The 18,940-nt window shown below is 28.3% G+C and overlaps 1 protein-coding gene and 1 long non-coding RNA gene across 2 annotated transcripts in view; one reads left to right on the forward strand and one right to left on the reverse strand.

Annotated features, from left to right (window-relative positions):
- LOC123259546 (ephrin-B2) overlaps positions 1-18,940 on the reverse strand; it is a 355,672-nt gene that overhangs the window by 88,003 nt on the left and 248,729 nt on the right. The gene's annotated exons all lie outside the window — the stretch shown is intronic.
- Positions 1-18,940, forward strand: part of LOC123259562 — a 246,629-nt gene that overhangs the window by 62,653 nt on the left and 165,036 nt on the right. The window contains exon 6 of the long non-coding RNA XR_006508266.1: positions 9,510-9,574. This is a non-coding gene — a long non-coding RNA (uncharacterized LOC123259562). The remainder of the gene's footprint in view (positions 1-9,509; positions 9,575-18,940) is intronic.

The raw sequence follows: 18,940 nt of genomic DNA on the forward strand, positions 1-18,940 counted from the left end.
AAAGGTTTTGATGAGTGTAACATCGGGACGAGCTTATATCTTTAAAAATGTCAATAGTTCACGAGATACAAGGTCATTGAAAGGTTTTGATGAGTGTAACATCGGGGTGAGCTTATATTTTTGAAAATGTCAATAATTCTCAAGATACAAGGTCGTTTCTTAATTACGTTAAATTGCACTGTACTTTCTTAACTAGTGACATTTTCAAAGATATAAGCTCATCCCGATGTTACACTCATCAAGAGCTTTTATTTGAGTACCCACATGCATTTTCATATATTTTTCATAAATACATATATATATAAATATATGAAAAATTGATGTGGGTACTCAAATAAAAGGTCTTGATGAGTGTACCATCGGGACGAGCTTATATCTTTAAAAATGTCAATAGTTCACGAGATACAAGGTCATTTCTTAATTATGTATCTAGAGATGGAACATTTTCGAATGCATCCTAAATACTTATCATCATAAATTGACTATTGGTGAGAATGATATGAAACCTTGAAAAGGCACAACTCTAGGTCAAGACTTTTCTATAGATACCAAATTTTATCATATAAATACACTGGACACAAAATTTCGCTTATTCTCTTAATAATATATGTTATTACGATTTTTTGTAAGAATTAAATTTTTTTAAATGAAAAATTACCTTAAAAATAGTAAAAATTAATATTTTATATTAAATTTATAAAAAGTTTTATTTAAAATTGTAATTTTTCCAGTTTTATTTTTAAAACGACGCTTATTACAATATAAGCTATTTTTTCCGTGATTATCTGAAAGCATTGTTGAATAAAAAAGCGACTATTAATATAGGTCGTCATGAAAATATTTTTCAATAAAATTACAACACAACTAAAAATCCATATATTGCCCAGTTACTATTTTTTCCTTTTTTTTTTTTTTTAATTACTTATCCGAATAATTGTCGAAACAAATATTTCAATTAACTCGATAATTAACCGAACAGCCCGTACAATTTGGTCCCGGTTCCGGGTTTATAGTTTTCGATGTACTAATACCAGTACGTGATTTTATTAAAATCAATACCACACAGAACGGAGGAACAGAACCGCGAGTATATATGTATTTGTATATATAGGATATATACAGATACAGATACAGAGTGGATTCGGACGGGCAATAATGCGGTACAAACGCTGAAAATTCTTGCTTTTAAAACTGGATTACGTTATTGTGACATTCACTGAATTTTTTCAGGTTCGGCTGGCGCATTCTCTTGTTTGTCGCATTGATTCCACTAATATATGACCAAAAAATACTAAAACCAAACGGTGACGTGAAATGTAATCAAAGGAAAAAATGCGTCCAGTCAAAAAATAAAACCCTTTTATATTTTATTTTTTTTTCCCCTACTGGGCAAATATCAAAGTCGAATTAAACCATATTCAAACGTTTTATTATTTCGACGTTTCAATTTTTAATTTATATATTCACTATTTGTTTCTTTGATGATGAATATTATTTTTATTAAAAAAATAAAATAATAAATACCTATATAGCTCAAAATTCAATCAAATTATTTATAAATTTTTCGGATAAAAATTATTTAAAGACTTTGTAGAATATTAAAAAAAAATGGTCTTGAATAATTATTAATAAAAAAACTTGTTTATTAAATTTTATTTTATTTGTTTTATGACAAGTAGTTTTCAACTAATAAAAAATTAATTTCGAGTTTTAAATTTTTGAGCGATCAATGATTAAAAGCTTTTGATGTTATACGAATAAAACTGGTAATAAGAAAAAACTTTTTTCGCTGTTAAAAAAGTGAATTTTTAGTTAATTAAAATTCGTATTTTATAATAAAAGTTTAGAAAAAAAATTCTATTTCATTTATATTGATTGACAAATTTTTGAAATGTTCTTCTAATTTTTAACTTATAAAATTTGATTCAAATAATTTTTGATAAATTTTTTTACTTTTCAAAAAATTTCGAGTTTTTTTATTAATTTTTAGTAAAGTTAAATAAAGTAAGTTAATAAAATAATTTTTAAAAGTTTTTTATTAATTTTTAAATTAATAAAAAATTTTTTTTCACTATAAATTGGCTATTAAAAAAATGAATTTTTTTTCAAATGTGAAGTTAATTAAAATCTGTATTTTATAATAAAAATTTTTAATTAATTGACAAATTTTTAAAATAATTGTTTAAATTTTGTCACTAATTTTTAACTTATAAAATTTGATTCAAATAATTTTTGATAAATTTTTTTACTTTTAAAAAAATTTCGAGTTTTTTATTAATTTTTAAATTAATAAAAAATTTTTTTTCACTATAAATTGGTTATTAAAAAAATGAATTTTTTTTTTAAATGTGAAGTTAATTAAAATCCGTATTTTATAATAAAAATTTTTAATTAATTGACAAATTTTTAAAATAATTGTTTAATTTTTGTCACTAATTTTTAACTTATAAAATTTGATTCTAATAATTTTTGATAAATTTTTTTACTTTTAAAAAAATTTCGAGTTTTTTATTAATTTTTAAATTAATAAAAAATTTTTTTTCACTATAAATTGGTTATTAAAAAAATGAATTTTTTTTTAAATGTGAAGTTAATTAAAATCCGTATTTTATAATAAAAATTTTAAATTGATTGAAAAATTTTTAAAATAATCATCTATTTTTTGTTACTAATTTTTAATTTATAACATTTGATTCGAATAATTTTTGATAATTTTTTTTTACTTTTCAAATAATTAATTAAATTAAATTTTTATTAAAGTTAAAAAATTAAATTTTTATTAAAGTTGAAAAAAAATTTATGAATTTTTTCCTAGAAAAAAATGTCGAATTTTCCAAATAAAAAATTTCGAGTGCTTCGATCACGCGTAATTTAAATTCAAAAGTTAAAAACCGAGTTTAAATGATGGACGAGCGATAAACGTGAGGATCGGTTGTATCTTATTGCACTGGAGATATAAATATATATATTTTATTAGGGATAAGTGTAAGGATAATAACAAATGTGTAAAATTGGTGGTGGGTGAGGACGAGGATGAGGATGAGGGTGAGGGTGAGACAGCTGCGGGAGCTAGTGTACATACACTCAACTCCTTAAAGCGTACGGGAGTATACTAAGTGAGTTATGGCTAACGGGCAGATATATCAAGTCCTTCATTTCCGCCGCAGACTCGGTGGGCCCGCGGTGACTTTCTCGCATCTTCAGGTTCACAGAGGCCGAGTAGAGAGAATCACTCGCCTGAAAGTAACTCGAGGATGTTCGCCTTGCATGTACGCGTTTCAATTTACGAGCTTCTTGGGAGTAGTACGCGTTTCCAACCGACAGAGATACGTGTTTAACACAACGCTGAAACATATATGTATATAAATATAAATATACATATATCTCCCTTTATTTATTGTACAGTTTCGCTCTTTTTTTTTTTTTTCATTTATTTCATACGAATTTAAAGGAAAATTCTCTTGTCCCGGAATTTCAACTCCAGACCGTAATTACTCTGTCAGCTCGAGGATCAAACCCTTCGAATCTCTATATTATCTATTTTTGAACAACCTATGAATAATTTCTGTCGGTAGTATGTACTGTGACTAATTGTTAATTTATAATTATCCTTTAAATGCATTTATAACATCGATCGACACCTCGAACTTCTGAATTACGTACTGGGAACTTTGGTTATTTTATGACAAGACTACAGTTAAAATTATTCATATTTTTTTCGTGATTTTATATCAAGACATTTATAAAATTGTTCCTTTGCTATTTATAAATATCCAGGTAGTTTTTATTTTTAATTTTGAACACATTAATTTATTTTGATCGTATAAAATTGATTTTTTTCAGACAACCAACTACGAAAAAGTGGTTTAAAAATAGGTCGTAGAAAAAAACTTTTTAAAACAAAAAATCATCTTTAAATGCACTGATAGAAGAATTTGTTAATAGTTAAAAATATTTAACATATCATTTATTAGAGACCACTTTTTAGTCCTTAACAAATATTTCTTAGTATTTAAAAAGATTTATTAATATTTAATGAATGAATATCAGATATTTTAAATACAAAAAAATCATTTTAAATACTAAGCAATTAGTATATATTTGTTTAATACTAAAAAGTGGTCTCTAATAAATAATTTGTTAACTATTAATAAATATTTTTTAATACAAATAAATTCTTTTATCAGTATATTCTCTATAGAGAACAAAAAAGCACTGAAAATTTTTTTTGAAATTTTTCACTGTTTAGGAGATATTTATAAAAATTAAAAATATTTATTAAACCTTCCGATTTTACTAACAAGACAAATTTAAAAAGCATTTATAACGATCAATTGAAACCTCAAACTTCTGAATAACATACTCGGTACTTATACTTAGATTATTTTATGAAGACTCCAGTTAAAATTATACATATCGACGGTCTAATTAGCAATTGGTCTAACTCCTTATTTTTTAGAGGGTGACTTTTTAACTTTTTAATGTAACAGTAGTCCAATTATAAATTATTTGAATGATCCAAACCAACATATTATACTTTTATTAGATATTAAATTGTTTTTTAAAGTGACAATAAATCTTGAACTAATTGTTTTTTTGTACAAATGGAAGATTCTCTAAAATGGAGTTAGACAATTTGCTAATTAGAACGTCGATATTTTTTTCGTGATTTTATATTAAGAGACTTATAAAATTGTTCCTTTGCTTTTTAATTTTATTATTTTTAATTTTGAACATATTAATTTATTTTGATCGTGTAAGATTGAGTTACTCAATTTTCAAACAAGCAAATACAAGAAAGAGGTTTAAAAATAGGTCATAAAAAAATTTTTTCAAACAAAAAATGTTTGTTTTTAAACATAGTACAAAAAAGTATTAATTTTTTTTGAAAATTTCCACTGTTTAAGAGATATTTACAAAAATTAAAAATATTTATTGAATTTTTTAATTTTACTAACAAAAAAAAAAGTATAAAAATAGATTTAAAATAAAAAATGTTTAAGTATAGAACAAAAAATTATTGATTATTTTTTTTTCAAATTTTGCCCTGTTTACAAGATATTACCCAAAACTACATACATAAAAGTTTTTTTTCTCGAACTATTTGGACAAAAAAAATAAAAATTAGCGATTTTTAATAGCAAGTAGTCAATAAAAAAATGATTATCCTCCGAAGTATAATAATTGTTGGTGATATTATTGAGTAATGTGTTATTTATGTCCTTAACATATGTTAAGTAGAAAGGATGGGACGTCGTATTCTATTAGATATCAAGGTGAGTAATGAAATAAATATAAACCCGAAAAAAACAAGACATAAATACACTTATATATTTAACACTTTATCATCATTATAATCTCATTGAATTGCCCAAAAATAAATAAATAAAATAATCGAGCTCTGTGTGCGTATAATATCAATAACATTTTAATGGAATTTCGTAGTAATATTATGTATATACGGAATTGAATGTGAATATGGAAAAGGGGAGATAATATACACCTACTCCCACTCCTACTTGTTGGCAAGCGAGCACATAAAAGTTAAGTCAAAACCGGAGAAGTCAAAAACCCTATTGACGTACAATTAAGCGCTTAAGAGGTGAACGCTTGGGGATTTAAAGACGGCTTAGGTCCGACATAACACCAACACCAATACTAACACCATCTCCATCTTCAGGAGAGATCCCGGCTACAGAGGAAGAGTTGAGGTAGCTGTCCCACTGTACAATATAATACCCGACGATATCAACCCAACACATAACACACATCGCTTACCAATGTGTAGTCTATCCTCGACAAATCGCGTATTTATGATCTTCCCGTACAATAGCCAAGACCTTTAATCCCCAGAGTCCACCGGGCAAAAGAACACCAACACACATGAGACGCAAAACCTTCTGCGTTATATTTTTCTCTACGATGCTCCACGTGCGTGCTAAGGCACGTATGAACGAACCGTCCTCGCTCTTCGGTGTGTACATAAACATGTCACGGGACCATTATGCAAAATCTTTAAATACGTCGTACAAAATATCCACTCACACCTCCCCAGTTGGAGTACGCGAGTACCTTTTACACTCACAATACCTAATTTTTGTTACCAAAATAAAATACTCTTTATTTAAGCAAGATATATGGAAAATATAAGATGTATTTAATATTAAATGTTATAAATTATAAATTATAGGTGAGTGTCGCCTTGTATTTAAGAGCTATTAATTATTCAATCGCTGTTCGATGATTTTAATATTAAACGCGAGAGATAATTTAATTTTAAATGTTCTACATTTGATATTGTGCTTCAGATCTTATTTCTGAGGTTCAAGAAATTTAAAATCTAGAGATGAGCTGAGTGACTTTTTGTGGCGTGTCGGGTGTTTTGCCTCGAAAAAGTTCGATATTGTGTTACATGTTTGGTCTTCAAGTGGTTTCCCACGTAAAGTTACCCGGAGAAATTTTTCTAATTGTGTCTTCTGGTTTATGCCGTCTTATCGTGAGTTATTTGGTGGAAATTTGTGAGGATTTAAATAAACTCAAGTTAATTTGGAGCTCGTTAAATTAGTGTTTTAAAAAAAATTTAATTCTTTGATAAGATAATGTTTATTAATAATCTTGGTAAATTATTTAATAGCTGGGAATTTTACAGCTCTGGAATTTTTATCTTGAGAAATTTTTGTAATAGAATTACTGTTCAGAATAAATAATTGAGACAAAAAAACGACCTATTAAAAATTTCAAATAATAATAATTGATAAAATAAACTATCAAAATTAATAACAAAAATTTAAGTTCTGTTTTTTGGGATTTTTAATTTATACTTACTTTAAAAAAAAATTTAATTTTTTTTTTTCAAAAATGATATTTTCAATATATCTAGTCTATTAAAATTAAATTTTGACTCAATTTAAAGCCTAACTTTTTTTTACAAGACAAATTTTGAAACTATGAATTTTAAAGCTCTGGAATTTTTTTTATCTTGAGAAATAATAATTGAGACAAAAAAACGACCTATTAAATATTTTATATAATAATAATTGATCAAAAACTATTAAAATTAATAAAAAAAATTTGAGTTTTGTTTTTGGGGATTTTGAAATTTATTTTTACTTTAAATAAAAAATCTAATTATTTTTCAATGATATTTTTAATATTTTTAGTCTATTTAAATCAAATTTTGACTGAATTTAAAGCCTGAATTTTTTACAAGGCAAATTTAAAGAAATCTAATAACTGTGTTTTAAAATTAGCTCAATATTGTATAATAATCAAATGTGATTAAATATTTTAAATTTGACTGCTATCTAGTGTCGAATGTATCACCTTAAATAGCACTTTCCAAATTCAGTTCAAAAAAATTTCCATGATAAATTGACTCCATACCGGATGGAATTGGTTTAATTTTAAAATTATCGGAAATTAATTATGTCAAAAATATAAAATGATTTCGATGAATATGAAATGAAATAAAGCGAACCGATGTTTCAAAATAGAGTAATAAAAATGACGTCTTTATTAATAGCAGAACAATTTTAGTATGTCCAAGTTTTTTTATCGGGTTTTTTTATTGGGTGTCACTGAAAATAACCAAACTCACAAAAAGTGAATGGAAAAAAAATGCAAAATTAAAAATCTAATTTAAAAATGTAAAGTATGTAAACCATAATAGACCAATAGAGCAATATACCAGCAGTTATGCGCTCCTCGTCCAACTTCCTGTCAATTATAAATATAGACCAAAGTTTGTTCGGCGCATATCCACGTGGCAGATTAATGAAATTATTTTAGCCGCTGGAAATAAGCTTTTAATAAATTATCGTTAACACCTTTCATAATTAGCGTCACCCAAATCCGTGATTAAACGTTTTTAAAAGAATTTATTATTAAAAATAACGAGAACCGGCTCGACTTTTTAGTTTTTATTTTATAGTTCCCTGTTCCCTGTTTCTGGTTCATAATTTTAAACGTCTTATACTTACCAACATTAGTAAACTAAAAGGTCTTGCGTTTTCTCCCAAAGTTTGTTAACAGACAACCGGTTTGGCTTAATAAAGGCGGTCAAAAATTTAACTACAGACCAACATCAACTCGACATCATATAACACCGTTTTCTGTTCTTTATTCTTTATTCTTATTCTGTATTAGTTATGCATGTAATTAACCATGGAAAATTTTTAACGTTACTCATAATAACGCATCTTCTCATTCTAGGCCAGACATTACCTTTTATTACCTTCTCTTAACCGATAGAAATAGAATAACAATCTCTTCTCTCCTCATATTTTATCTTATTACTTTTAACTCCTACTATTTTCAGTGATAAATTATAAATCCAAATCCCAGTGTAAATATATAAATATCTGATGGATTATTAATAGAGAACATCATTGTTGCTTTTTTAATAATTTTTTATTATAATATTTGATAAAGATTTTGATGATCCACATTCCGGTATTTTCAGAAAATCAATTTTATCTTCATGAGATAGTTATTTAATTAGGCTTAAAATTTTATTTTTTAATGCAATGATAGAAGAGTTTATTAATTAATTATTAAATTTATCATTTTATTAAATAAAAGCAATTATTTTTTGAATTTACTTACTTCTAATATATATCCAATTTTTTTCATTAATTTATATCAATTGAATATTATTACAAGTTTTCAGATAATAATAAGACTTTTTATTTCTTTTTTCAGGAAAAATTATAATTTTATTTAAAAAATAAGTATACATTGATAAAAAATTTATTCAAATTTTTTTCTATTACTTTATTTTCTAAAATGTGTTTTTTTAAATTACATATTTTAATAATTAAAAAATATTTATAAAATTATCTGATCTATAAAAAAATTCATTTTTTAATACTTATTAAAGCTTATTAATTAAATACTAGCAACCTTGCAGTCACTATGTGACTGCCACTTGTGAACTATAAATAATTAAAATTTTGCTTTATTAAATAATGACTTTTGTTAAATTGCACTGTACTTTCTTAAATATTGACATTTTTAAAGATATAAGCTCATCCCGATGTTACACTCATCAAGAGCTTTTATTTGAGTACCCACATGCATTTTGATATATTTTTCATACATACATATATATAATATATATATAAATATATGAAAAATTGATGTGGGTACTCAAATGAAAGGTCTAGATGAGTGTAACATCGGAGTGAGCTTATATCTTTAAAAATGTCAATAGTTCTCAAGATACCAGGTCATTTCTTAAATATGTATCTAGAGATAGAGCATTTTTAATGCAGCCTAAATACTTATCATCATAAATTGACTATTAGTGCGAATGATATGAAACCTTGAAAAGGCACAAATTCAGGTCAAGACCTTATCAACGATATCAAATGTAACCATAAAAACCCATTTTATCATACAAATACACTGGCCACAAACTTCGCTTATTCTCTTAATAATATAGATTAAAAATTAAGATAGAATTTTGTTCTTTTTCCAAAAAATTACTAATAAAATAATTGTTTTTTCAGATTTTCAACACCAGTTTCTGCCACCGTTTTAAACTATCCAGCCTAATAACGAAGCCTTCACATCGGTGAGTCAAAAATTCAAATAACTTTATTCTAACCAAAAACACAAAACTTTTGAAAAATACTCGGTTATATCAAATACCCGAGCCCCAAGATTTAGTTTATAATGTTTTGTCATGATCAGGAGCATGAGGTACCAGTCAATCACGGATTTCAGTGGTTAAACCTCGATCTAACCAATGTATCCCATTAAACAGATAGCCCTTTATCCAGGGCTCCTTATCTTCTTCAGCTCCCTTAACCCCTTCACAATGAATTATTCATATCCCCGACTCAATCCTGGAGAGAGTAACAGAGATCCACCGCTTCCTTCTTCCCCTTACTTCTTGGTCTTCATATATTCACATACACACAAGACACTCATGTGTACATGTGTAATATATTTTATACTCGTTTCCAACTCGAGTACCGATGCTTATTCTCTCAGCGACTTTTTCTCCGTAAACTTTATTATATATTAGATTTAAAAGTTGCAATATCATTTTCTGCAGAACCGAAGTAAAGACCTGACCCAGGATGGATAAAATTTATAGAATATAGTGAGCATCGTAAGCATAATAATGGTAATGAATATTACAATGACGATATAATCTAACGATATACTAGATTAATCAAAGATTCTTGTACAGCAATATGTTTTACGTATCGCTGTGCTGGAAATATGAAACGATTAGAAATACGAGCCCGTGAATCATGAATCATGACGACTAGAAAAAAAGATCCGAGAGCGATAGCTAGCTCAGCACCTACTAACTAACGTATAATGTAAGTACACATGTACTGAATAACAATCTAGCACATTATATACATTATATACATGTGTATCGTGTTATAACAACGGCAATTATCAACAAATGGATTCTATAAACATCTTGTCATCTTTTAATGTTTAAATTTGCCGGGCTTTGTTTCTTATTCTGTTTTACTTTTATTGTCCAACTTTGCATCTGCATATGTTCTTTATTCAATAGCTGGTAGGCACCTGAGATAGGATACGATAGGAGAGGATCCGGTGCGGTGAATAGCGAGTGACTCGAGGTGTGGTTTGAATATTTAATAATAACGGATTACTATCTTTTAAAAATAATAAATCAGGTGGTCTTTAACGCAGTCGTAAAATCCCTCCCGAGAAGCTTGTTATTTAAAGCAATAGTTCTTCTGATGTACTTGATAATTTTTTCGTATATTGCGAAGCTACACGGGAAAAAGTAAATAGTAAATGCAACATGATGTAGTCTTGGTAAATAAACATGATGAAATCATGTTGCAGCCACATGATTTGTCATGTTTCGGCTACATGACAATCATGTTGCAGTAGCATGATTTGCCATATTTCGGCTACATGACAGTCATGTTGCGGTAGCATGAGAAGAATCATGTGGCAGCAACATGATTTCCATGTTTTGGCTACATGATAATCATGTTGCGGTCGCATGAGAAAAATCATGTTGCAGCTACATGATTTGCCACGTTTCGGCTACATGACAATCATGTTGCGGTAGCATGAGAAGAATCATGTGGCAGCAACATGATTTCCGTGTTTCGGCTACATGATAATCATGTTGCGGTCGCATGAGAAAAATCATGTTGCAGCTACATGATTTGCCACGTTTCGGCTACATGACAATCATGTTGCGGTAGCATGAGAAAAATCATGTGGCAGCAACATGATTCCCATGTTTTGGCTACATGATAATCATGTTGCGGTCGCATGAGAAAAATCATGTTGCAGCTACATGATTTGTCACGTTTCGGCTACATGACAATCATGTTGCGATAGCATGAGAAAAATCATGTGGCAGCAACATGATTTGTCATGTAGTCTTAATAGCACAAAATTAAGCTGCAACAACTAAATATTTATGCTTCAGAAACATTATTTATTATAAAGTAACTAGATTTTTTAGGATTTATAATATTGCAGATGAAAATAAGAGTAAATTATTGAATTATACAATTTGTGAACGATATTTTTGTTTATTCAAATTATAAACAATTTTTATTGCCAATAGCTTTTATTTGTGATAAAGGTAATTAAATTATTATTAATTGCTATTATTTTCAAATTAAGTCATGTTTATTTACCAAGACTGCATCATGTTGCATTAACTATTTATTTTTTTCCGCGTACTGTTTTTGGAATGGATATTTATGGAGTGTAAAAATTATTAAAAAAATTTTTGTTAAAATTTGGAAAATTTAATGATGTTTTAATTAGCTAATTTTCTAGTCAGTTAATTTTTAATATTTTTAAATAGCAATATTTTGTACTAAAAAATTTTTAATTTCTATTTTTTTGGGATAAAAAGCGAATTTTTTGAAGTTTAAATAAAAATTTAATATTTAAAAAACTGAAATTCAAAATAAATGGGTTATAAAAGATTATCGTTAAAATATTTGAAATTTATCAAAAAATTCAGCCAAAAAATAATTTTAAAATAAAAATGTTTATCATTTTTGCGTTGCAAAAAAATTTATTTAAAATAAATAAATTGATAAATATTCATCTAAATCTAAACCAAAAACAGAAAACCAAGACTATTAAGCTTACCAACTTAAATCGATGCTTAATATATCTTCTAGAAAATAAGGATCACCAAAGTTTACCAAGGATATAAGTTTTGTCAACTAGCGAGATCTCCCGGAATAAATTTGCAGTTATTTAAAATTAATACGGATTTAGATTTAAAAGTTATGAATTATCTCGATCTAAAAACCTCCTGAAACTTCCGCAGTCACACTAACATATAATAAAAGATCAAAGAACAAAAGTAGACGAAGCATATGTAACAATTAGCTGACAAGCCGACACTTGAAGTGGTTGACAATTACCAGGTACTGCTGCTGTTAAATTATTTATCGTTCTCGCTGGGGCCGGGGAAAGAGAAAGAGGAGGCTGAAACGTTTATTGTTGATTAAGTTACTCGGTACCACCGGCAATAAACATGAGTAATAAATGTATCAATCAATTTAGGTTGTTACCGTGTCTCTGGGTCTGGTTAGACCTCGAGGAGTCTCTGGCCGGGTGAAAAACCCGAGGAGGATTGAGGATTGGGTACGTTAATTAAGGTCGTGCACACGCCAACGACTCACCTCACGATTCTTTATCGCCTATGCTAATCGATCATGAAATTTTGTTCAGAGAGATCAACAGTGTCTTAATTAGTTTCCTTAGCCGCGGTCGGACAAACTGGCTTCGCTTTGCTTTCCTTTAGCTTTAGCTTTAGCTTTAGCCTTAGCTTCAGCTTCAGCTTTGGCTTACTTACAGCACGTTCATTCGTAACACTCCCATCTTTATTCTTATCCTTATCCTCATACTTATACTCATACTTATACCCATGCAGTTACAGTGGTGAATTTTTTAGCTCGTCCTTTTTCCCTTTTATCTCTTGCTCTCTTCAACTTGACTCTTTTTTTGGGTTCTTTTCCATCGAGCGATATATACCTTATACCTTTAGCTTATACCTGTGGTGGAACGAGCAGAAATATACCTTATACCTTTATACAGGTTCAGGTATTCTACTTATCCTTATTTTATTTTCCCTCTACTTCAGCCAATCCTTTCCTTTATTTTCTTCTCTGTCCGCCACGAGCTCTCGTCGATTTCCATTTGTAAGGACGTTCCACGATTCTCGGTAGTTCGTTGGGATTTGCATTGGAGATATATACCGAGACTGAGACTGAGCCTGAGACAAGCAGAGGGCATACTGCTTGATGCTGAATAACTGAGAGTACGCGAATCTCATCTGGTAGATTGCCGTACCGTTTTCGTTTTAATACAACCCATGTATGTATTATATACACATATACACATTCTACCGGACTCTTTTGTATGAGTTACATTTATTTACCCGTGTATTCCAGTCAAATTAAACGATTGACATTACTGACTCGTTGTCAATTGTAATCCTATTGCGGAATATCCCGACAGAGGGAATAAAAGTATGTAACAAGGCTAAGGATACATGGAAAATTATTTACGAATTACGATTATTATAAAATAATGATGGTAATTTTTTAAATATTTAATTAAGCGTCAAATTGATAATTTTCTTTACCTAAATTATTCTTCTTAACAATAAAAACAGTAATTTAACATTTAAAAAAAAATAGTTTGGAAAAATTCCGATAGGTGGCGCATGGTCGCTAAATCTTCTCGCTACTAGAGAGTTAAGTTTAAGAAATTAAGTCTAAAGTGGAAATAATTTATTTTAATTATCTAGAAAATTTATTTAAATGTTTTTTATAAATAGTTTGGAAAAATTCCGATACGTGGCATATGGTCGCTAAATCTTCTCGCTACTAAAGAGTTAAGTCTGAGATTATAAGTTTAAAATAAAAATAATTTATTTTAACCGTCGAAATAATTTATCTGTGGTTAATTTTTTGTTGAATTAGTTATTAAATATATTATTTTTTAATTTAATAAGATAAATTTTCTAAAAAATATAAAAAGTCATTGTTATTTTTCTATTTTCTTTAAATGATTTGGTGAGATCGTATAAAAAATTTTTTTTTATGAATAAGTATTAAAAAAAAATCTTCTAACGTTTTAATAAAGGTTTAATACTTATCCATAAAGAGTAGAGCTAAGAGATGAGGATATTTACCGATTGATTAATAAATGTTATTGAATTTGGTCGTATGACTTGAGCTGATGAATCGGCGCTTGGCAAAGGCCAGGAAAGCCCCTTCGGTAGATTGCAAGTGGGCTCATGTGATACCGAACCGAGGACAGAATAAGCTCTGGAGCTGGAGTACGGAATAATGCTAGCATGTACGCAATCTTGTTTGTTTAAGTATAAGAGAGTCGTGCACGTGTGTACCTAAGCAAGTGTCTTGTTTGCCGAGCTCGCTCGTCATTGTGTCGTTTAAACATCCTCGTCCATTTTCTCTTTCTTTCTTGTATTCTGTGACTTGTATTCGTCCGGCCCTACGCCGCTCTCTCTACCTCTACATCTACATCTACTTGTATTCGTTTATACATATAATGCTTTCTCGAGTGCTCATTATACTTTACCCATCAATACACTGAAAAAAAGACCAAAGTCTATGTAGTGCCGGCTTCTATGTCTATGAAGAAAAATCGTACCCATAAAAAAGTCATTTTAACTTCCCGACAGAGTCTTATAAATAATTATCCTGCTTATCTTGTGGATATGTATCGTTCGAGGTTGTCAATACCCAGAGCAAGCTTCTCTATATCAATGTCTTTATTTATTTTATAATAATTTTATTCTTGATCTTAAATTATCACAACATTACGATCAAAAAGATATTTTATTAAAAAAATTATAACGTTTTATGAAATAAAAATTGCTTTAGTATTTGATTAAACTCAATAGCAGAAAAAAATTTATTTTATTTTTAAACTTAATACTTTAGATTTCAAGTCTCTTCTATCGAGAAAATTTAGCTACCATGCGCCACCTAGCGGAAATTCCAGGCACTAGTTTTATTTAAAAAATGATATAAAGGTTTATAAAGTCATATCAAATTTTTTGACTATTAAATAATAATAATAATAATAATAATAATAATAATAATAATAATTTTAAAAATATTTAATTAAATTCAAGACTAGTAAATGTTTTTAATTAAAATTAATAAAAATAAAATAGTTAAAATAACGAAACAAGTTGTAGAGATTAGAATGAAATAGTTATCAACAGAAAGATGGATAGTAGCCGAAGGAACATTAAATCGCAGTAAAATTCCTAGACTTAGTATTGCACGAATTAATGTCAATACTGTTCCGCATTCCTCCTTCCTTGTAAACGCTGTGTCGTCTTAGTCGAGAACTCGCTTAACTTGCTAGTCGGTATATAATATACCGATGCAAATAAAACCTAAACTCGAGTCAACTCAGTCCAGTGTCTCTGTCCAATAAAACACATCTATATATTTAAAATCCAATCTAGTTATAATATAACTCTCTCTCTAACTCGAGCTTGAGCTTGAGAGCAATGTACCGAACTTTTTGCAAACAGTTATTAGTTATGTACCCACTCCTGTCGTAAACAATATTTTTTTCCATCCTCATTCTCATTTTTATAGTTGTAAATATAAATACATAATCTTGTTTATAAACAGATTACACATGGAGATGTGCATGTATATACTGGCTCTGCATCAACAACACTATTAAAAATCATCCCGGCATTTTTTTTTCATGCTCCCAGTTTGCATTTACCCGGTACCGAGTCGTATATATCTACCGGCAATGACAGCGTAATCCTATTACGTTAATTTAAATTTTCATTGGTGTCAACTTTTCACAGTTTATTTAATATCCAAATAAACGTTAACAGATTACACACTACCTACTACACACTAACGAGAAATTTATCGACAAGCGCTTGTAGTATATATATTGTAAAGTAATAAAAATCATATCGCAAGAGCCTCTGATTTATCTGTAAGAAAATTTTTAGGCTTAATATATCCTGATAAGACTTAATAAATCCATAGATAATTTTTTGACTAAAAATAGTTCTGAAAATTTCCGACAGGTGGTGCATGGTCGCTAAACTGTCTCGCAACTAGAGAGTTGATTTTTAAAATATAAGCTTACAAGATAAAAATTTTTTTTTGAGCTAAATTGTCATTTATTGTCAGTTCAATCAATTTTTAGCTAATTTGTTACCATAATTGACGTATATATTTAAAAAAAAAATTTTTTTTCTTCAATTAATACAGCCATAAACATAAAATGGCTACAAATAATTTTTTTATCAAAATAGTTTTAAAAAAATCCGATAGGTGGCGCATGGTCGCTAAATTGTCTTGCTACTAGAGAGTTAATTTTTGAGATATAAGGTTACAAGATAAAAAATTTTTTTTTGAGCTTATTTGTCATTTATTTTCAGTTCAATCAATTTTTAGCTAATTTGTTACCATAATTGACGTTCATATTGAAGAAAAAAAAATTTTTTCAATTAATATAGCCTTAAATGAAAAATTGGCCATGTTTAAGAATTTTTACACGTTTTTTTTTTTTAAATTTTACGTGTGTAGGATTAGAAAATTTTTTTGTCTCTTCAAAAAAGTATCATTTCTTTTCTAAGATAAACAGAAAATTTATCTACGAGCAAATTCGCTTTATAATTGTCTGTTTTTTTAATTACACTTTTGAAGCAAAGATCCGGCAGATCAACCGCTGAGTGTTGACTTAAGATGAATAATAAATAATAAATACTTATAAATTTTAGCCTCGGTTTACACAATGGTGTTTCTGTTATTTATCGAACTAATAAGGTGACGAGTCAAAATGTATCGGAAATTACAGGGAGTACAGAGAAGAGAGTGGAGAGTTGTAGAGAGCCCACGGGCGATTTGGTCAGCAAACAAAATAGAAGAGAGCACAAGACTAGATGAAGAGGCTCCCACGTACCAAACTGAAGTATATATCCTGTATTTCTCCTTCTTTCCTCTTCTCTATCTGTTCTGTACTCGGTGCTAGTATAGAGCCAACTATCGAGCATCCGTTCGCCAATATAACGTGGGAACATGATGTACTAAACAAGCTATCGGCGAAACAGCCTCGTACTCCACAGCTAAGAGAATTATCTCTGTGTATAATTTCTCCAGTATTATTGTATAGTGCATTCATTCTTCAGGAATATAAAATTTAAATAAATCCGATAAGAATTATCGGGTAATATATTCCTATTACTTCAATAACCTAATAATGTATCATATTATTCCGTCAGAGCGTACTCATGAGTCCTGTAATGACTTAATCTTCTATTTGCACCGAGTTATTCATATGCAAATAGTGAGATTCTTCATTCTGAATTCATTCTAGATGATCACTTTGTATTTTTTGCGAACACATCATAAATCGATGATTTATTTAAATAACTTGGAGGAAAATTTATGTTAAAAATATAGAATAGAAAGATGTTAAAAACATAACAAATTTTTATAAGAATATATTTTAGGTAATTTTTTAATAATTAATTAATAATAATTTTAAAAAATTTATTAAATTAAAACAAAAATCTTTTTATCCACAAATAAGAATATTAAAAGAAAAAATTCCATTTAATTTTTTCATCTACAGACAAGAAAAAAAAATTCATAAAATTTGAATAGAAATTTATTGATCTAAAAATAAAAAAATAAAAGAAAAAAAATCATCTATATTATCAAGAGAATAAGCAAAATTTTTTGGCAAGTGTATTTATGAGATAAAATGGGTTTTTATGGTTAAATTTGGTATCGATGGAAAAGTCTTGATCTAGAATTGTGCCTTTTCATGACTTCATATCATTCGCACCAATAGTCAATTTATTTTATGATAAGTATTTAGGCTGCATTCGAAAATGCTCTATCTCTAGATACATAATTACGAAACGACCTTGTATCTCGTGAACTATTGACATTTTTTAAGATATAAGCTCATCCCGATGTGACACTCATCACGACCTTTCATTTGAGTACCCACATCAATTTTTCATATATTTATATATATATTATATAAATGTATATATGAAAAATATATCAAAATGCATGTGGGTACTTAAATGAAAGCTCTTGATGAGTATAACATCAGGATGAGTTTATATCTTTAAAAACGTCAGTAGTTAAAAAAGTACAGTGCAATTGACCATAATTAAGAAACGACTTTGTATCTTGAGAACTATTGACATTTTTTAAGATATAAGCTCATCCCGATGTGACACTCATCACGACCTTTCATTTGAGTACCCACATCAATTTTTCATATATTTATATATATTATATATACGTATATATGAAAAATATATGAAAATGAATGTGGGTACTCAAATGAAAGCTCTTGATGAGTGTAACATCGGGATGAGCTTATATCTTTAACGATGTCAAAGGTTAAAAAAGTACAGTGCAATTTAACATAATTACGAAACGACGTTGTATCTTGAGAATTATTCACATTTTTAATGATATAAGCTCATCCCGATGTTACACTCATTAGGACCTTTTATTCAAGTACCCACATCAATTTTTCATATATTTATATATATTATATATAAATGTTTTTTTGAAAAATTATCAAAAACGCATGTGGGTACTCAAATGAAAGCTCTTGATGAGTATAACATCAGAATGAGCTTATATCTTTAAAAACGTCAATGGTTAAAAAAATACAGTGCAATTTAACAAGTCATTTTTTAATAAAGCAAAATTTTATTTATTTATAGTTCACAAGTCACATAGTGACTGCAAGGTTGTTAGTTATTTTTATTTTCTTTAATTCGGGTATTAAAAATCTAATAATAATTCTTTCTATCGAAAAAAACTTGTTGACACATGCTCCACATACAGATTAATTATCCATTAGCATCTCCCATCTCAAAAAGGTGACTGGGATTTTACAAGCTCTGACA

The sequence above is a fragment of the Cotesia glomerata genome, linkage group LG2 (genome assembly GCF_020080835.1).
Source record: "Cotesia glomerata isolate CgM1 linkage group LG2, MPM_Cglom_v2.3, whole genome shotgun sequence".
Lineage (NCBI taxonomy): Eukaryota > Metazoa > Arthropoda > Insecta > Hymenoptera > Braconidae > Cotesia > Cotesia glomerata.